This window comes from Melospiza melodia, chromosome 3 (assembly GCF_035770615.1).
Source record: "Melospiza melodia melodia isolate bMelMel2 chromosome 3, bMelMel2.pri, whole genome shotgun sequence".
Taxonomy (NCBI): domain Eukaryota; kingdom Metazoa; phylum Chordata; class Aves; order Passeriformes; family Passerellidae; genus Melospiza; species Melospiza melodia.
In genome coordinates this window covers 94,544,606-94,565,921 of record NC_086196.1, presented here as the reverse complement: position 1 = coordinate 94,565,921, position 21,316 = coordinate 94,544,606, and positions in this window count along the sequence as shown.

Here is a 21,316-nt window from a genome sequence, read left to right as displayed (position 1 = left end):
TGTTTGGGGGCATATGGCTGAGAGTGGCCAGCTGGCCCCTGAAAATCCACGATAGGCAGGATGGTTCCCAGAACCAAGGTGGCACCAGTGCCATGTTGGCCTGGTTTGATAGTACCATGTGGCTCCTGCAATCTGCCATCCAGAAGCGGGGCTGCTTACTTTTGCTTGCCAGGGAAACGGGCCGAGATATTTGTCTGGGGGCCTATGGCTGGGAGTGACCGGCTGGCTCCTGAAAAGCTACGATAGGCAGGATGGTGACCAGACCCATGGTGGCACCAGTGCCAAGTTGGGCTGGTTTGATAGTACCAAGTGGCTCCTGCAATCTGCCATCCAAAAGTTGTCAGGCGAGTTTTGTTTTCCAGGGAAAAGCGCCGTTGTTCTTGTTTAGAGGCCTGTGGCTGGGAGTGGCCGGCTGCCTCCTTTGAACCCAGGATACGCAGGATGGTTCCCAGACCAGAGGTGGCACCAGTGCCAAGTTGGGCTGGTTTGATAGTACCAAGTGGCTCCTGCAATCTGCCATCCAGAAGCGGGACAGCTTACTTTTGTTTCCCAGGGAAACGGGCCGAGGTATTTGTCTGGGGGCCTATGGCTGGGAGTGACCGGCTGGCTACTGAAAAGCTACGATAGGCAGGATGGTTACCAGACTCATGGTGGCACCAGTGCCAAGTCGGGCTGGTTTGATAATACTAAATAGCTCCTGAAATCTGCCATTCAGACGCGGGGCAGCGGATTTTTGTTTGCTGGAGAAAAGTTCCGTGGTTTTTTTTTGGGGGTATATGGCTGGACGTGGCCGGCTGGCTCCATAAAAAGATCGATACGCAGGATTGTTCCCTGACCCAAGGTGGCATCAGTGCCAAGTCGGGCTGTTTTCGTAGTACCAAGTGCGTCCTGCAGTTTGCCATCCAGAAGAGGGGCAGTTGAGTTTTGTTTGTCAGAGAAAAGGGCCGTGGTATGTGTTTGGATCCATATGGCTGAGATTGGCCGGCTGGCCCCTGAAAATCCACGATAGGCAGGATGATTCCCAGAGCCAAGGTGGCACCAGTGCCATGTTTGCCTGGTCTGATAGTACCATGTGCCTCCTGCAATCTGCCATCAAAATGTTGGCAGGCGAGTTTTGTTTTCCAGGGAAAAGCGCCGTATTTTGTGTTTGGGCGCCTGTGGCTCAGAGTGGCCGGGTGGCTGCTTAGAATCCACGATACGCAGGATGGTTCCCAGACCCAAGGTGGCACCAGTGCCAAGTCGGGCTGGTTTGACACTACCAAGTGGCTCCTGCAATCTGCCATCCAGAATCGGGGCAGCTTAATTTTGTTTGCCAGGGAAACGGTCCGAGGTTTGTGTCTGGGGGCCTATGGCTGGGAGTGACCGGCTGGCTCCTGAAATGCTACAATAGGCAGGATGGTTCCCAGACCCATAGTGGCACCAGTACCAAGTTGGGATGATTTGATAGTACCAAGTGGCTCCTGCAATCTGCCATCAAAAAGCTGGCAGGCGAGTTTTGTTTTCCAGGGAAAAGCGCCGTTGTTTGTGTTTGGGGGCCTGTGGCTGGGAGTGGCCGGCTGGCTCCTTAGAATCCACGATATGCAGGATTGTTCCCAGACCCAAGGTGGCACCAGCGCCAAGTCGGGCTGGTTTGATGGTGCAAAGTGGCTCCTGCAATCTGCCATCCAGACGCGGGGCAGCGGATTTTTGCTTCCATGAGAAATGGTCCGTGGTTTGTTTTTGGGGGTATATGGCTCAGCGTGGCCGGCTGGCTCCTTAAAAAGCTCGATATGCAGGATGGTTCCCTGACACAAGGTGGCACCAGTGCCACGTCGGGCGGTTTTCGTAGTACAAAGTGCGTCCTAAAATTTGCCATCCAGAAGAGGGGCAGTTGAGTTTTGTTTGCCTGTGAAACGGGCCGTTGTTTTTGATTGGGGTCTGTGGCCGAGAGTGTTCGGCTGGCTCCTGACAACCCACAATACGCAGGATGGTTCCCAGACCCAAGGTGGCACCAGTGCCAAGTCGGGCTGGTTTGATAGTACCAAGTGGCTCCTGCAATCTGCCATCCAGAAGCGGTGCAGTTGAGTTTTGTTTGCCAGAGAAAAGGGCCGTGGGTTGTGTTTGGGGGCATATGGCTTGGAGTGGCCGGCTGTCTCATTAAAAAGATCGATACGCAGGATGGTTCCGAGACCCAAGGTGGCACCAGTGCCAAGTCGGGCTGTTTTTATAGTACCAAGTGCGTCCTGCAATTTGCCATCCAGAAGAGGGGCAGTGGAGTTTTGTTTGCCAGAGAATAGCGCCGTTGTTTGTGTTTGGGGGCTTGTGGCTGGGAGTGGCCGACTGGCGCCTTAGAATCTGTGTTACGCAGCATGGTTCCCAGACCAGAGGTGGCACCAGTTCCAAGTCGGGCTGGTTTGATAGTACCAAGGGGCTCCTGCAATCTGCCATCCAGAAGCGGGGCAGCTTACTTTTGTTTGCCAGGGAAACGGGCCGAGGTTTGTGACTGGGGACCTATGGCTGGGAGTGACCGGCTGGCTCCTGAAAAGCTACGATAGGCAGGATGGTGACCAGACCCATGGTGGCACCAGTGCCAAGTTGGGCTGGTTTGATAGTACCAAGTGGCTCCTGCAATCTGCCATCAAAAAGTTGGCAGGCGAGTTTTGTTTTCCAGGGAAAAGCGCCGTTGTTTGTGTTTGAGGGCCTGTGGCTGGGAGTGGCCGGCTGGCTCCTTAGAATCCACGATACGCAGGATGGTTCCCAGACCAGAGGTGGCACCTTTGCCAAGTTTGGCTGGTTTGATAGTACCAAGTGCGTCCTGCAATCTGCCATCCAGAAGCGGGGCAGCTTACTTTTGTTTGCCAGGGAAACGGGCCGAGGTTTGTGTCTGGGGGCCTATGGCTGGGAGTGACCTGCTAGGTCCTGAAAAGCTGCGATAGGCAGGATGGTGACCAGACCCATGGTGGCACCAGTGCCAAGTTGGGCTGGTTTGATAGTACCAAGTGGCTCCTGCAATCTGCCATCCAGAAGCGGGGTAGCTTACTTTTGTTTGCCAGGGAAACGGGCAGAGCTTTGTGTCTGGGGGCATATGGCTGAGAGTGGCCGTCTGGCCCCTGAAAATCCACGATAGGCAGGATGGTTCCCAGACCAGAGGTGGCACCAGTGCCAAGTCGGGCTGGTTTGATAGTACTAAATAGCACCTGCAATCTGCCATCAAAAAGTTGGCAGGCCAGTTTTGTTTTCCAAGGAAAAGCACCGTTGTTTGTGTTTGGGGGACTGTGGCTGGGAGTGGCCGGCTGGCTCCTTAGAACACACGATACGCAGGATGGTTCCCAGACCCAAGGTGGCACCAGTGCCACGTCGGGCTGGTTTGATGGTGAAAAGTGGCTCCTGCAATCTGCCATCCTGAAGCGGGGTAGCTTACTTTTGTGTGCCAGGGAAACGGGCCGAGGTTTATGACTGGGGGCCTAGGGCTAGGAGTGACAGGCTGGCTCCTGAAAAGCTACAATAGGCAGGATGGTTCCCAGACCCAAGGTGGCACCAGTGCCAAGTTGGGCTGGTTTGATGGTACCAAGTGGCTCCTGCAATCTGCCATCAAAAAGTTGGCAGGCCAGTTTTGTTTTCCAGGGAAAAGCGCCGTTGTTTGTGTTTGGGGGACTGTGGCTGGGAGTGGCCGGCTGGCTCCTTAGAACACAAGATACGCAGGATGGTTCCCAGACCAGAGGTGGCACCAGTGCCAAGTTGGGCTGGTTTGATAGTCCCAAGTGTCTCCTGCAATCTGCCATCCAGAAGCGGGGCAGCTTACTTTTGTTTGCCAGAGAAATAGGCCTAGGTTTTTGTTTGGGGGCCTGTGGCTAGGAGTGGCCGGCTGGCTCCTAAGAATCCACGATACGCAGGATGTTTCCCAGACCCATGGTGGCACCAGTGCCAAGTTGGGCTGGTTTGATAGTACCATTGGCTCCTGCAAACTCCATCAAAAAGTTGGCAGGCGTGTTTTGTTTTCCAGGGAACAGCGCCGTTGATTTTGTTTGGGGGCCTGTGGCTGGGAGTGGCCGGCTGGCTCCTTAGAGACCACGATACGCAGGATGGTTCCCAGACCCAAGGTGGCACCAGTGCCAAGTCGGGCTGGTTTGATAGTACCAAGTGGCTCCTGCAATCTGCCATCCAGAAGTGAGGAAGCTAAGTTTTGTTTGCCAGAAAAAAGGGCCGTTGTTTTTGTTGGGGACCTGTGGTTGGGAGTAGCCGGCTGGCTCCTTAGAATCCACGATACGCAGGATGGTTCCCAGACCCAAGGTGGCCCCAGTGCCAAGTTGGGCTGGTTTGATAGTACCAAGTGCGTCCTGCAATCTGCCATCCACAAGCGGCGCCGCTTAGTTTTGTTAGCCACGGAAACGGGCCGAGGTTTGTGTCTGGGGGCCTATGGCTGGGAGTGACCGGCTAGGTCCTGAAAATCTACGATAGGCAGGATGGTGACCAGACCCATGGTGGCACCAGTGCCAAGTTGGGCTGGTTTGATAGTACCAAGTGGCTCCGGCAATCTGCCATCAAAATTTGGCAGGCGAGTTTTGTTTTCCAGGGAAAAGCGCCGTTGTTTGTGTTTGAGGGCCTGTGGCTGGGAGTGGCCGGCTGGCTCCTTAGAATCCACGATACGCAGGATGGTTCCCAGACCCAAGTTGGCACCAGTGCCAAGTCGGGCTGGTTTGATAGTACCAAGTGGTTCCTGCAATCTGCCATCCAGAAGCGGGGTAGCTTACTTTTGTTTGCCAGGGAAACGGGCCGAGCTTTGTTTTTGGGGGCCTGTGGCTGGCAGTGGCCAGCTGGCTCCTGAAAATCCATGATACGCAGCATGGTTCCCAGACCCAAGATGGCACCAGTGCCAAGTGGGGCTGGTTTGACAGTGTCAAGTGCCTCATGCAATCTCCCATCCAGAAACGGGGCAGCTGAGTTCTTTTGCCTGTGAACCGGCCGTTGTTTTTGATTGGGGTCTGTGGCCGAGAATGGTCTACTGGCTACTGACAATCCACAATACGCAGGATGGTTCCCAGACTCAAGGTGGCACCAGGGCCAAGTCGGGCTCGTTTGATAGTACCAAGTGGCTCCTGCAATCTGCCATCCTGACGCGGGGCAGCGGATCTTTGTTTGCCAGAGTAAAGTTCCGTGGTTTGTTTTTGGGGGCATATGGCTGGGAGTGGCCGGCTGGCTCCTTAAGAAGCTCGATACGCAGGATGGTTCCCAGATCCATGGTGGCACCATTGCCTAGTTTGGCTGTTTTTGTAGTACCAAGTGCGTCCTGCAATTTTCCATCCAGAAGAAGGGCAGTTGAGTTTTGTTTTCCAGGGAAAAGCGCCGTTGTTTTTGTTTGGAGGCCTGTGGCTGGGAGTGGCCGGCTGGCTCCTTAGAACACACGATACGCAGGATGGTTCCCAACCCAAGGTGGCACCAGTGCCAAGTTGGGCTGGTTTGATAGTACCAAGTGGCTCCTGCAATCTGCCATCCAGAAGCGGGGCAGCTTACTTTTGTTTGCCAGGGAAACGGGCCGAGGTTTGTGACTGGGGGCCTATGGCTGGGAGTGACCGGCTGGCTCCTGAAAAGCTACGATAATCAGGATGGTGACCAGACCCATGGTGGCACCAGTGCCAAGTTGGGCTGATTTGATAGTACCAAGTGGCTCCTGCGATCTGCCATCAAAAAGTTGGCAGGCGAGTTTTGTTTTCCAGGGAAAAGCGCTGTTGTTTGTATTTGGGGGCCTGTGGCTGGGAGTGACCGGCTGGCTCCTTAGAATCCACGATACGCAGGATGGTTCCCAGACCCAAGGTGGCACCAGTGCCAAGTTGGGCTGGTTTGATTATACCAAGTGGTTCCTGCAATCTGCCATCCAGAAGCGGGGCAGCTTACTTTTGTTTGCCAGGGAAACGGGCCGAGCTTTGTGTCTGGGGGCCTATGGCTGGGAGTGACCTGCTAGGTCCTGAAAAGCTACGATAGGCAGGATGGTGACCAGACCCATGGTGGCACCAGTGCCAAGTTGGGCTGGTTTGATAGTACCAAGTGGCTCCTGCAATCTGCCATCAAAAAGTTGGCAGGCGAGTTTTGTTTTCCAGGAAAAAGCGCCGTTGTTTGTGTTTGGGGGCCTGTGGCTGGGAGTGGCCGCCTGGCTCCTTAGAATCCACGATACGCAGCATTGTTCCCAGACCAGAGGTGGCACCAGTGCCAAGTCGGGCTAGTTTGATGGTGCAAAGTGGCTCCTGCAATCTGCCATCCAGTAACGGGGTAGCTTACTTTTTTTTGCCAGGGAAACGGGCCGAGGTTTTTGTCTGGAGGCCTATGGCTGGGAGTGACCGGCTAGGTCCTGAAAAGCTACGATAGGCAGGATGGTGACCAGACCCATGGTGGCACCAGTGCCAAGTTGGGCTGGTTTGATAGTACCAAGTGGCTCCTGCAATCTGCCATCAAAACGTTGTCAGGCGAGTTTTGTTTTCCAGGGAAAAGCGCCGTTGTTTGTGTTTGCGGGCCTGTGGCTGGGAGTGGCCGGCTGGCTCCTTAGAATCCACGATACGCAGGATGGTTCCCAGACCCAAGATGGCACCAGTGCCAAGTCGGGCTGGTTTGATAGTACCAAGTGGTTCCTGCAATCTGCCATCCAGAAGCGGGGTAGCTTACTTTTGTTTGCCAGGGAAACGGGCCGAGCTTTGTTTTTGGGGGCCTGTGGCTGGCAGTGGCCAGCTGGCTCCTGAAAATCCATGATACGCAGCATGGTTCCCAGACCCAAGATGGCACCAGTGCCAAGTGGGGCTGGTTTGACAGTGTCAAGTGCCTCATGCAATCTCCCATCCAGAAACGGGGCAGCTGAGTTCTTTTGCCTGTGAACCGGCCGTTGTTTTTGATTGGGGTCTGTGGCCGAGAATGGTCGACTGGCTACTGACAATCCACAATACGCAGGATGGTTCCCAGACTCAAGGTGGCACCAGGGCCAAGTCGGGCTCGTTTGATAGTACCAAGTGGCTCCTGCAATCTGCCATCCTGACGCGGGGCAGCGGATCTTTGTTTGCCAGAGTAAAGTTCCGTGGTTTGTTTTTGGGGGCATATGGCTGGGAGTGGCCGGCTGGCTCCTTAAGAAGCTCGATACGCAGGATGGTTCCCAGATCCATGGTGGCACCATTGCCTAGTTTGGCTGTTTTTGTAGTACCAAGTGCGTCCTGCAATTTTCCATCCAGAAGAAGGGCAGTTGAGTTTTGTTTTCCAGGGAAAAGCGCCGTTGTTTTTGTTTGGAGGCCTGTGGCTGGGAGTGGCCGGCTGGCTCCTTTCAACACACGATACGCCGGATGGTTCCCAACCCAAGGTGGCACCAGTGCCAAGTTGGGCTGGTTTGATAGTACCAAGTGGCTCCTGCAATCTGCCATCCAGAAGCGGGGCAGCTTACTTTTGTTTGCCAGGGAAACGGTCCGAGGTTTGTGACTGGGGGCCTATGGCTGGGAGTGACCGGCTGGCTCCTGAAAAGCTACGATAGGCAGGATGGTGACCAGACCCATGGTAGCACCAGTGCCAAGTTGGGCTGGTTTGATAGTACCAAGTGGCTCCTGCAATCTGCCATCAAAAACTTGGCAGGCGAGTTTTGTTTTCCAGGGAAAAGCGCCGTTGTTTGTGTTTGGGGGCCTGTGGGTGGGAGTGGCCGGCTGGCTCCTTAGAATCCACGATATGCAGGATGGTTCCCAGACCTGAGGTGGCACCAGTGCCAAGTCGGGCTGGTTTGATGGTGCAAAGTGGCTCCTGCAATCTGCCATCCAGACGCAGGGCAGCAGATTTTTGTTTCCAAGAGAAATGGTCCGTGGTTTGTTTTTGGGGGTATATGGCTGGGCGTGGCCTGCTGGCTCCTTAAAAAGCTACGATAGGCAGGATGGTTCCCTGACCCAAGGTGGCACCAGTGCCAAGTCGGGCGGTTTTCGTAGTACAAAGTGCGTCCTAAAATTTGCCATCCAGAAGAGGGGCAGTTGAGTTTTGTTTATCAGAGAAAAGGGCCGTGGTTTTTTTTTGGGGGCATATGGCTGAGAGTGGCCGTCTGGCCCCTGAAAATCCACGATAGGCAGGATGGTTCCCAGACCAGAGGTGGCACCAGTGCCAAGTCGGGCTGGTTTGATAGTACTAAATAGCACCTGCAATCTGCCATCAAAAAGTTGGCAGGCCAGTTTTCTTTTCCAGGGAAAAGCACCGTTGTTTGTGTTTGGGGGACTGTGGCTGGGAGTGGCCGGCTGGCTCCTTAGAACACACGATACGCAGGATGGTTCCCAGACCCAAGGTGGCACCACTGCCACGTCGGGCTAGTTTGATGGTGCAAAGTGGCTCCTGCAATCTGCCATCCTGAAGCGGGGTAGCTTACTTTTGTGTGCCAGGGAAACGGGCCGAGGTTTATGACTGGGGGCCTAGGGCTAGGAGTGACAGGCTGGCTCCTGAAAAGCTACAATAGGCAGGATGGTTCCCAGACCCAAGGTGGCACCAGTGCCAAGTTGGGCTGGTTTGATGGTACCAAGTGGCTCCTGCAATCTGCCATCAAAAAGTTGGCAGGCCAGTTTTGTTTTCCAGGGAAAAGCGCCGTTGTTTGTGTTTGGGGGACTGTGGCTGGGAGTGGCCGGCTGGCTCCTTAGAACACAAGATACGCAGGATGGTTCCCAGACCAGAGGTGGCACCAGTGCCAAGTTGGGCTGGTTTGATAGTCCCAAGTGTCTCCTGCAATCTGCCATCCAGAAGCGGGGCAGCTTACTTTTGTTTGCCAGAGAAATAGGCCTAGGTTTTTGTTTGGGGGCCTGTGGCTAGGAGTGGCCGGCTGGCTCCTAAGAATCCACGATACGCAGGATGTTTACATGACCCATGGTGGCACCAGTGCCAAGTTGGGCTGGTTTGATAGTACCAAGTGGCTCCTGCAAACTCCATCAAAAAGTTGGCAGGCGTGTTTTGTTTTCCAGGGAACAGCGCCGTTGATTTTGTTTGGGGGCCTGTGGCTGGGAGTGGCCGGCTGGCTCCTTAGAATCCACGATACGCAGGATGGTTCCCAGACCCAAGGTGGCACCAGTGGCAAGTCGGGCTGGTTTGATAGTACCAAGTGGCTCCGGCAATCTGCCATCCAGAAGTGAGGCAGCTAAGTTTTGTTTGCCAGAAAAAAGGGCCGTGGTTTTTGTTGGGGGCCTGTGGCTGGGAGTAGCCGGCTGGCTCCTTAAAATCCACGATAGGCAGGATGGTTCCCAGACCCAAGGTGGCACCAGTGCCAAGTCGGGCTGGTTTGATAGTACCAAGTGGCTCCTGCAATCTGCCATCCAGAAGCGGGGCAGCTGAGTTTTGTTTGCCAGAGAAAAAGGCTGTGGTTTGTGTTTGGGGGCCTGTGGCTGGCAGTGGCCGGCTGGCTCCTGAAAATCCACGATACGCAGCATGGTTCCCAGACCCAAGGTGGCACCAGTGCCAAGTGGGTCTCGTTTGACAGTGTAAAGTGCCTCCTGCAATCTCCCATCCAGAAGCGGGGCAGCTGAGTTTTTTTTGCCAGGGAAACGGACCTTTGTTTTTGATTGGGGTCTGTGGCCGAGAGTGGTCGGCTGTCTCCTGACAATCCACAATACGCAGGATGGTTCCCAGACCAAAGGTGGCACCAATGCCAAGTCGGGCTGGTTTGATAGTACCAAGTGTCTCCTGCAATCTGCCATCCAGAAGCGGGGCAGCTGAGTTTTGTTTGCCAGAGAAAAGGGCCGTGGGTTGTGTTTGGGGGCATATGGCTGGGAGTGGCCACCTGGCTCCTTAAAATGCACGATACGCCGCATGGTAACCAGACGCAAGGTGGCACCAGTGCCAAGTCGGGCTGTTTTTGTAGTACCCAGTGGCTTCTGCAATTTGCCATCCAGAAGCGGGGCAGCTAAATTTTGTTTGCTAGAGAAAAGGGCTGTGGTTTGTGTTTGGGGGCCTATGGCTGAGAGTGGCCGGCTGGCCCCTGAAAATCAACGATAGGCAGGATGGTTCCCAGATCCAAGGTGGCACCAGTGCCAAGTAAGGCTGGTTGTATGGTTCAAAGTGACTCCTGCAATCTGCCATCCAGAAGCGGGACAGCTGAGTTTTTTTTGCCAGAGAAAAGGTCCATGGTTTCTTTTTGGGGCATACGGCTGGGAATTGCCGGCTGGCTCCTTAAAATGCTCGATACGCAGGATGGTTCCCAGAGCCAAGGTGGCACCACTGCCAAGTCGGGCTCTTTTTGTAGTACCAAGTGCGTCCTGCAATTTGCCATCCAGAAGAGGGGCAGTTGAGTTTTGTTTGCCAGAGAAAAGGGCCGAGGTTTGTGTTTGGGGGCATATGGCTGGGAGTGTTCGGCTGGTTCCTGAATATGTACCATACGCAGGATTGTTCCCAGATCCAAGGTGGCAGCAGTGCCATGTTGTGCTGGTGTGATAGTCCCAAGTGGCTCCTGCAATCTGCCATCCAGAAGTGGGGCAGCTGATTTTTGTTTGCCAGAGAAAAGGTCCGTGGTTTGTGTTTGGGGGCATATGGCTGAGAGTGGCCGGCTGGCCCCTGAAAATCCACGATACACAGGATGGTTCCCAGATCCAAGGTGGCACCTGTGCCAAGTCGGGCTGATTTGATAGTACTAAGTAGCTCCTGCAATCTGCCATGCAGAAGCGGGGCAGCTTACTTTTGTTTTCCAGGGAAACGGGCCGAGGTTTGTGTTTGGGGGCCTATGGCTGAGAGTGACCGGCTGGCTCCTGAAAAGCTACAATAGGCAGGATGGTGACCAGACCCATGGTGGCACCAGTGCCAAGTTGGGCTGGTTTGATAGTACCAAGTGGTTCCTGCAATCTGCCATCCAGAAGCAGGGCAGCTGAGTTTTGTTTGCCAGAGAAAAGGGCCTTGGTTTGTGTTTGGGGGCATATGGCTGGGTGTGGCCAGCTGGCTCCTTAAAATGCACGATATGCAACATGGCTCCCAGACCCAAGGTGGCACAAGTGCCAAGTTGGGCTGGTTTGATAGTACCAAGTGGCTCCTGCAATCTTCCATGATCACGTGGAGAAATACTTTCTGGTTTCAGCCTCATGCTCTTTCTTCTCTCCCTCAACTTCTCTATCACCTCTCATCTGGTTCACATGCGCTGTCTTCAAGGTCCACAGGCTACTTTTCACAGAATCTTCTGGCCTGATGAAGTAAGGATGATGAATAGAACAGAGCTGGGATCTATTTTCCAGTTTGGATAAAATGCATTCTGCACACAAATCCAAGGAGAACGGGCTGCCCCGATGCCCAGAAAATCTTTCACTCCTGCTAGTGTTCTACGTCAACCGCAACTTAGTCTGAAAGAAAAGCTTTTTCTCTGAGAGCATCTGAGAGGTTTGCATGAAGCACTGATATCTGACATATGCAATTTTGAATAGGAGAGGAAAAAGAAAATGGCAAGGAGTTTTTAATTTTAGTGGTTTCAATTTTAATTTCCGTGCACTTTTTCAAAACTTGTCAGCTCAAATGCCCATCAACATCTTTTAGTCATCTGTAAGTCAGTATTCATATAAAATGTGCTTCAAATCCAAAGAATTTCAAATTTGCACTCCAAGCTTCTATGCCTAGATTTATGATTTCCTACACATATTAGATGAAAGGAAGGCCTTTTTTACTGTGGGAGTGCTGGAACACTGGAACAGGTTGCCCAGAGAAGTTGTGGGTGTCCCATCCCTGAAAGTATTCAAGGTCACCTTGGACGGGGCTTGGAGCAGCAACAAAGGAGAAGCTTGATGGTAGAGAAACAAAGTTGGACTATAGAAGAAACTCGGATTGAAGTATAGGATCAAGTTTTCTCTCAGCTCTTGGGGTAAATTCAAAGTTGTACAAAATGACATTTATCTGTGCTATTCACTACTGTAACAGAAAGTTTCATGAAAACTGTACAGAAGATAGTAAATTTTAAAAGAGATAAGAATTACAGCATAAAATCCATGGGATAGGTTACAACATGAGACACTCTCTAAGAGAAAATCTCTGTGTTTCAGCACTTCATCGGGGTAAGATTTCATGAAGTGCCAAAGAAGGCGGCAAAATATCATTCGGGACATTATTTACTGGAATTCAGCCTGGCCATTAGTAGGAACTGCCTTTGAACATATCATGTAGATATACCACACACACTTTCCCTTCACTGAAAAATTACTGTTTACAACAAATAAGCAATTGACGATCAAAATTGATTGAAAGCATCTTAAACATGTCAAGTATTTCATTGTAGATGATCTGTGATCCAAATGCTTCTTCCACCTTCGAGAGGGACAGAAGAATTCTTCCATATCATGATGGTTTAAAATTGTATCAACCAATGTTTTCTGCTGAAAAGATATCATCTATTTTTTTCTATTTTTGGAAGAAAATATTCCTAGACATACAACAGGTGAGAACTAAGTAATTTTAAAGAAACAAATGAAATGAAAATATTCTGTAAATAGAATGAAATGAAAAGCTGTGTTTTAAATAGGAGCTAAATATTAAACAGAATTTTTGTACCAGGCATTTGAATTACTGCACCAGCTCTTTTGCCCATCAAGAGAGGCATTTAGCATTTCAGTCTTTTCCAAGGTGTTCATGATCTGCTATGCTGATCTCTGTGTGTGCCTAGGTGTGTGTGGAGGGGGGGGCATATGAAGGGGAGTGTGTATGTTTGCTTTACAATTGTTGTGGCAGATTCATGCCTCAGCTCCACATTTTGTTTTAAAAAGGTCACACCGAGTGGATATGAAGTTTACTATCAACAAGAGATCGATTCCCAAATCATCCATTTGACTCTCCCTTATAAATCATGTGCTTTGTTGCATATTTTATCAAATATACTTTCAAGCCAGATGGAGGAAGGAGGATGTGGGAATCCCTCCACCATCTTGCAACTTTTATGTAAGTAGGTTTTCAAGAAAATCATCATTTCTCTTTTAAATATGTCTGGAACAGGCATGATGGTAGTGTCAACCTGTTGGAGTTTTTGTTGCTGGAAGAAGTTGTACAAAAGGATTGGTTTTTACATTGACCAGTTACTGAATCAAGCGCAGGAATACATTGGAAATTTAGCTGGGGGTTCCTTTTCCCAGCAGACTACTTCTAGAACGAGCTTGTACACTGAAGCTGACTCTTTTGCTCTCTTTTTGTTTCTTTCCTATTTTCTTGGCTTCTTTGCCACTATCTAGACAATTTTGGAACTTTGTTCCCAACTAAAATGGTTTCAATAGTCTGATTGTGATCATACATTTTTACAAGGAATTTTTAAAATCTTTCCTCGAGTCCAGAAAGTCAAGGACTTAGATCTTTTTCTTCCCTTATCAATATTGCCATGAAATTGATAAATAAAGACCAACTCTTTATTTTTGTTTTTAACCCACGTAGATAATTCCCATCCATTAATCCATTTTGTGGACCAATAGCTGCCATTCTGATGGAAGCTGTCACTTCTTAACAATAGGCATTCTGTGACTATGTTGACAGCACTTTGGGTGAAGATCCTAACTGGTCTTAGATATACATAGGGAGAAATTTGCTCAGCCAGTGTCAGTCTTAAGCATGCGTATCAGAAGATCTTTCTAGAGCTGGGAATTTTCCCATGAAAGGGATTCAGTTAGGGAAGAGACACTTGTGCCAGAGTTTTACATTCTTCTTGAACACTGCTTAAGGAACTTAGATGCCATGTCCATTTGGATCTCTGTCTGCACAGAACTTTGTCATGCCAGTGCTTTGAAATGCATCTTGAAGAGAATTCACTAGCACAGAATGAAAGAGAGTGGAAGGGGTTGGTGGGGCTAACCAGGCCCAACCCCCCTGCCTAAACCAGGATACCTAGAGCCTCTTGCCCAGGATTCTATCTGGGTGTACTTTTAATGTCTTCAAAGATCCAGGCTCCACAATCTTTCTGGGCAGTCTGTGCCGTGGTTCAGTCACCCTGACAGTAAAGAAACATTTACTGATGTTCAAAGGCAATCTCCTGTATTTCAGTGTGTGCCCACTGCCTCTTGTCTTTACCCTCAGCATCACTGAAAAGACACTGATTCCCTCCCCTTTGCACTATTGCTTCCATATGTATGTGTGATGCCATGTAGAGGTATGTCAAAAACCTCCCTGAAGCCCAGGCAGATAATATTCCCTTCATCTACCAGTCAAGTTGATTCATCAGAGGAGTTTAAAGTGATGTTCAGCATGAAATTCCCCTGAAAAATCATGCTAACTACATTATTTGGTCATCTGTCATGTGCCTGGCAAGGATTTCCAGGAAGAGCTGCTTCATCAACTTCCTGGGGATAAAAAAGAGGCTGGCTGGTTTGTACTATGGCGAGTCCTCTTAATTGCCTTTTTTGAAGATGGGTGTCATATGCTAACATCCACTCTTTAGACTCTCTTGTCGTCTACATCTTAGCAAAACGCTTTTCCACTATGTCTGGCTAGGAAAAACTGTGCCAGCACAGAAAACATCTCCCATCGTGTTCTAGAAGTTGCACGGATGTCTGCCAAGTGTTTGGCAGGAAGAAAAGAAAAGTTGTCCAAAACAGCTTCCAATCGAATGTTCCTGTGATTGGAAAAGTCAGGAGAGTGCAAAGGTACTGTTTTCTATCAGTTGGCAAGGTGCGCACACAATCCCAGTGTTGTACAGCTTGCTTCTTCACCTTCCCGAAGCTGCCGCTCTCGCCGGCTGCCGGAGCCCAAGAAGCGGCTTCTTCGCGCAAAGACGATTGTGCCGCTCACAGTGCTCTCCTTAGCGCGGCTTCTGCCGAAAGACGCCCGGCAGCGGCTCTTACCTCCGGAGAGCACCCTACCTTCGTCTTTAGCTCCTCTTCTCATCTACACCTCGGCAAAAAGCTTCTCCACTATGTCTGGCTAGGAAAAACTGTGCCAGCACAGAAAACATCTCCCATCGTGTTCTAGAAGTTGCACGGATGTCTGCCAAGTGTTTGGCAGGAAGAAAAGAAAAGTTGTCCAAAACAGCTTCCAATCGAATGTTCCTGTGATTGGAAAAGTCAGGAGAGTGCAAAGGTACTGTTTTCTATCAGTTGGCAAGGTGCGCACACAATCCCAGTGTTGTACAGCTTGCTTCTTCACCTTCCCGAAGCTGCCGCTCTCGCCGGCTGCCGGAGCCCAAGAAGCGGCTTCTTCGCGCAAAGACGATTGTGCCGCTCACAGTGCTCTCCTTAGCGCGGCTTCTGCCGAAAGACGCCCGGCAGCGGCTCTTACCTCCGGAGAGCATCCTACCTTCGTCTTTCGCGTCTTTTGTAGTCTACATCTTAGCAAAACGCTTTTCCACTATGTCTGGCTAGGAAAAACTGTGCCAGCACAGAAAACATCTCCCATCGTGTTCTAGAAGTTGCACGGATGTCTGCCAAGTGTTTGGCAGGAAGAAAAGAAAAGTTGTCCAAAACAGCTTCCAATCGAATGTTCCTGTGATTGGAAAAGTCAGGAGAGTGCAAAGGTACTGTTTTCTATCAGTTGGCAAGGTGCGCACACAATCCCAGTGTTGTACAGCTTGCTTCTTCACCTTCCCGAAGCTGCCGCTCTCGCCGGCTGCCGGAGCCCAAGAAGCGGCTTCTTCGCGCAAAGACGATTGTGCCGTTCACAGTGCTCTCCTTAGCGCGGCTTCTGCCGAAAGACGCCCGGCAGCGGCTCTTACCTCCGGAGAGCATCCTACCTTCGTCTTTCGCGTCTTTTGTAGTCTACATCTTAGCAAAACGCTTTTCCACTATGTCTGGCTAGGAAAACCCGTGCCAGCACAGAAAACATCTCCCATCGTGTTCTAGAAGTTGCACGGATGTCTGCCAAGTGTTTGGCAGGAAGAAAAGAAAAGTTGTCCAAAACAGCTTCCAATCGAATGTTCATGTGATTGGAAAAGTCAGGAGAGTGCAAAGGTACTGTTTTCTATCAGTTGGCAAGGTGCGCACACAATCCCAGTGTTGTACAGCTTGCTTCTTCATCTTCCCGAAGCTGCCACTCTCAGGAGGTAAGAGCCGCTGCCGGGCGTCTTTCGGCAGAAGCTGCGCTAAGGAGAGCACTGTGAGCGGCACAATCGTCTTTGCGCGAAGAAGCCGCTTCTTGGGCTCCGGCAGCCGGCGAAAGCGGCTGCTTCGGGAAGGTGAAGAAGCAAGCTGTACAACACTGGGATTGTGTGCGCACCTTGCCAACTGATAGAAAACAGTACCTTTGCACTCTCCTGACTTTTCCAATCACAGGAACATTCGATTGGAAGCTGTTTTGGACAACTTTTCTTTTCTTCCTGCCAAACACTTGGCAGACATCCGTGCAACTTCTAGAACACGATGGGAGATGTTTTCTGTGCTGGCACAGTTTTTCCTAGCCAGACATAGTGGAAAAGCGTTTTGCTAAGATGTAGACTACAAAAGACGCGAAAGACGAAGGTAGGATGCTCTCCGGAGGTAAGAGCCGCTGCCGGGCGTCTTTCGGCAGAAGCCGCGCTAAGGAGAGCACTGTGAGCGGCACAATCGTCTTTGCGCGAAGAAGCCGCTTCTTGGGCTCCGGCAGCCGGCGAGAGCGGCAGCTTCGGGAAGGTGAAGAAGCAAGCTGTACAACACTGGGATTGTGTGCGCACCTTGCCAACTGATAGAAAACAGTACCTTTGCACTCTCCTGACTTTTCCAATCACAGGAACATTCGATTGGAAGCTGTTTTGGACAACTTTTCTTTTCTTCCTGCCAAACACTTGGCAGACATCCGTGCAACTTCTAGAACACGATGGGAGATGTTTTCTGTGCTGGCACAGTTTTTCCTAGCCAGACATAGTGGAAAAGCGTTTTGCTAAGATGTAGACTACAAAAGACGCGAAAGACGAAGGTAGGATGCTCTCCGGAGGTAAGAGCCGCTGCCGGGCGTCTTTCGGCAGAAGCCGCGCTAAGGAGAGCACTGTGAGCGGCACAATCGTCTTTGCGCGAAGAAGCCGCTTCTTGGGCTCCGGCAGCCGGCGAGAGCGGCAGCTTCGGGAAGGTGAAGAAGCAAGCTGTACAACACTGGGATTGTGTGCGCACCTTGCCAACTGATAGAAAACAGTACCTTTGCACTCTCCTGACTTTTCCAATCACAGGAACATTCGATTGGAAGCTGTTTTGGACAACTTTTCTTTTCTTCCTGCCAAACACTTGGCAGACATCCGTGCAACTTCTAGAACACGATGGGAGATGTTTTCTGTGCTGGCACAGTTTTTCCTAGCCAGACATAGTGGAAAAGCGTTTTGCTAAGATGTAGACTACAAAAGACGCGAAAGACGAAGGTAGGATGCTCTCCGGAGGTAAGAGCCGCTGCCGGGCGTCTTTCGGCAGAAGCCGCGCTAAGGAGAGCACTGTGAGCGGCACAATCGTCTTTGCGCGAAGAAGCCGATTCATCGGCTCCGCCAGTCGGCGAGAGCGGCAGCTTCGGGAAGGTGAAGAAGCAAGCTGTACAACACTGGGATTGTGTGCGCACCTTGCCAACTGATAGAAAACAGTACCTTTGCACTCTCCTGACTTTTCCAATCACAGGAACATTCGATTGGAAGCTGTTTTGGACAACTTTTCTTTTCTTCCTGCCAAACACTTGGCAGACATCCGTGCAACTTCTAGAACACGATGGGAGATGTTTTCTGTGCTGGCACAGTTTTTCCTAGCCAGACATAGTGGAAAAGCGTTTTGCTAAGATGTAGACTACAAAAGACGCGAAAGACGAAGGTAGGATGCTCTCCGGAGGTAAGAGCCGCTGCCGGGCGTCTTTCGGCAGAAGCCGCGCTAAGGAGAGCCCTGTGAGCGGCACAATCGTCTTTGCGCGAAGAAGCCGCTTCTTGGGCTCCGGCAGCCGGCGAGAGCGGCAGCTTCGGGAAGGTGAAGAAGCAAGCTGTACAACACTGGGATTGTGTGCGCACCTTGCCAACTGATAGAAAACAGTACCTTTGCACTCTCCTGACTTTTCCAATCACAGGAACATTCGATTGGAAGCTGTTTTGGACAACTTTTCTTTTCTTCCTGCCAAACACTTGGCAGACATCCGTGCAACTTCTAGAACACGATGGGAGATGTTTTCTGTGCTGGCACAGTTTTTCCTAGCCAGACATAGTGGAAAAGCGTTTTGCTAAGATGTAGACTACAAAAGACGCGAAAGACGAAGGTAGGATGCTCTCCGGAGGTAAGAGCCGCTGCCGGGCGTCTTTCGGCAGAAGCCGCGCTAAGGAGAGCACTGTGAGCGGCACAATCGTCTTTGCGCGAAGAAGCCGCTTCTTGGGCTCCGGCAGCCGGCGAGAGCGGCAGCTTCGGGAAGGTGAAGAAGCAAGCTGTACAACACTGGGATTGTGTGCGCACCTTGCCAACTGATAGAAAACAGTACCTTTGCACTCTCCTGACTTTTCCAATCACAGGAACATTCGATTGGAAGCTGTTTTGGACAACTTTTCTTTTCTTCCTGCCAAACACTTGGCAGACATCCGTGCAACTTCTAGAACACGATGGGAGATGTTTTCTGTGCTGGCACAGTTTTTCCTAGCCAGACATAGTGGAAAAGCGTTTTGCTAAGATGTAGACTACAAAAGACGCGAAAGACGAAGGTAGGATGCTCTCCGGAGGTAAGAGCCGCTGCCGGGCGTCTTTCGGCAGAAGCCGCGCTAAGGAGAGCCCTGTGAGCGGCACAATCGTCTTTGCGCGAAGAAGCCGCTTCTTGGGCTCCGGCAGCCGGCGAGAGCGGCAGCTTCGGGAAGGTGAAGAAGCAAGCTGTACAACACTGGGATTGTGTGCGCACCTTGCCAACTGATAGAAAACAGTACCTTTGCACTCTCCTGACTTTTCCAATCACAGGAACATTCGATTGGAAGCTGTTTTGGACAACTTTTCTTTTCTTCCTGCCAAACACTTGGCAGACATCCGTGCAACTTCTAGAACACGATGGGAGATGTTTTCTGTGCTGGCACAGTTTTTCCTAGCCAGACATAGTGGAAAAGCGTTTTGCTAAGATGTAGACTACAAAAGACGCGAAAGACGAAGGTAGGATGCTCTCCGGAGGTAAGAGCCGCTGCCGGGCGTCTTTCGGCAGAAGCCGCGCTAAGGAGAGCACTGTGAGCGGCACAATCGTCTTTGCGCGAAGAAGCCGATTCATCGGCTCCGGCAGTCGGCGAGAGCGGCAGCTTCGGGAAGGTGAAGAAGCAAGCTGTACAACACTGGGATTGTGTGCGCACCTTGCCAACTGATAGAAAACAGTACCTTTGCACTCTCCTGACTTTTCCAATCACAGGAACATTCGATTGGAAGCTGTTTTGGACAACTTTTCTTTTCTTCCTGCCAAACACTTGGCAGACATCCGTGCAACTTCTAGAACACGATGGGAGATGTTTTCTGTGCTGGCACAGTTTTTCCTAGCCAGACATAGTGGAGAAGCTTTTTGCCGAGGTGTAGATGAGAAGAGGAGCTAAAGACGAAGGTAGGATGCTCTCCGGAGGTAAGAGCCGCTGCCGGGCGTCTTTCGGCAGAAGCCGCGCTAAGGAGAGCCCTGTGAGCGGCACAATCGTCTTTGCGCGAAGAAGCCGCTTCTTGGGCTCCGGCAGCCGGCGAGAGCGGCAGCTTCGGGAAGGTGAAGAAGCAAGCTGTACAACACTGGGATTGTGTGCGCACCTTGCCAACTGATAGAAAACAGTACCTTTGCACTCTCCTGACTTTTCCAATCACAGGAACATTCGATTGGAAGCTGTTTTGGACAACTTTTCTTTTCTTCCTGCCAAACACTTGGCAGACATCCGTGCAACTTCTAGAACACGATGGGAGATGTTTTCTGTGCTGGCACAGTTTTTCCTAGCCAGACATAGTGGAAAAGCGTTTTGCTAAGATGTAGACGACAAGAGAGGCTAAAGAGTGGATGTTAGCAAATGACACCCATCTTCAAAAAAGGCAATTAAGAGGACTCGCCATAGTACAAACCAGCCAGCCTCTTTTTTATCCCCAGGAAGTTGATGAAGCAGCTCTTCCTGGAAATCCTTGCCAGGCACATGACAGATGACCAAATAATGTAGTTAGCATGATTTTTCAGGGGAATTTCATGCTGAACATCACTTTAAACTCCTCTGATGAATCAACTTGACTGGTAGATGAAGGGAATATTATCTGCCTGGGCTTCAGGGAGGTTTTTGACATACCTCTACATGGCATCACACATATATATGGAAGCAATAGTGCAAAGGGGAGGGAATCAGTGTCTTTTCAGTGATGCTGAGGGAAAAGACAAGAGGCAGTGGGCACACACTGAAATACAGGAGATTGCCTTTGAACATCAGTAAATGTTTCTTTACTGTCAGGGTGACTGAACCACGGCACAGACTGCCCAGAAAGATTGTGGAGCCTGGATCTTTGAAGACATTAAAAGTACACCCAGATAGAATCCTGGGCAAGAGGCTCTAGGTATCCTGGTTTAGGCAGGGGGGTTGGGCCTGGTTAGCCCCACCAACCCCTTCCACTCTCTTTCATTCTGTGCTAGTGAATTCTCTTCAAGATGCATTTCAAAGCACTGGCATGACAAAGTTCTGTGCAGACAGAGATCCAAATGGACATGGCATCTAAGTTCCTTAAGCAGTGTTCAAGAAGAATGTAAAACTCTGGCACAAGTGTCTCTTCCCTAACTGAATCCCTTTCATGGGAAAATTCCCAGCTCTAGAAAGATCTTCTGATACGCATGCTTAAGACTGACACTGGCTGAGCAAATTTCTCCCTATGTATATCTAAGACCAGTTAGGATCTTCACCCAAAGTGCTGTCAACATAGTCACAGAATGCCTATTGTTAAGAAGTGACAGCTTCCATCAGAATGGCAGCTATTGGTCCACAAAATGGATTAATGGATGGGAATTATCTACGTGGGTTAAAAACAAAAATAAAGAGTTGGTCTTTATTTATCAATTTCATGGCAATATTGATAAGGGAAGAAAAAGATCTAAGTCCTTGACTTTCTGGACTCGAGGAAAGATTTTAAAAATTCCTTGTAAAAATGTATGATCACAATCAGACTATTGAAACCATTTTAGTTGGGAACAAAGTTCCAAAATTGTCTAGATAGTGGCAAAGAAGCCAAGAAAATAGGAAAGAAACAAAAAGAGAGCAAAAGAGTCAGCTTCAGTGTACAAGCTCGTTCTAGAAGTAGTCTGCTGGGAAAAGGAACCCCCAGCTAAATTTCCAATGTATTCCTGCGCTTGATTCAGTAACTGGTCAATGTAAAAACCAATCCTTTTGTACAACTTCTTCCAGCAACAAAAACTCCAACAGGTTGACACTACCATCATGCCTGTTCCAGACATATTTAAAAGAGAAATGATGATTTTCTTGAAAACCTACTTACATAAAAGTTGCAAGATGGTGGAGGGATTC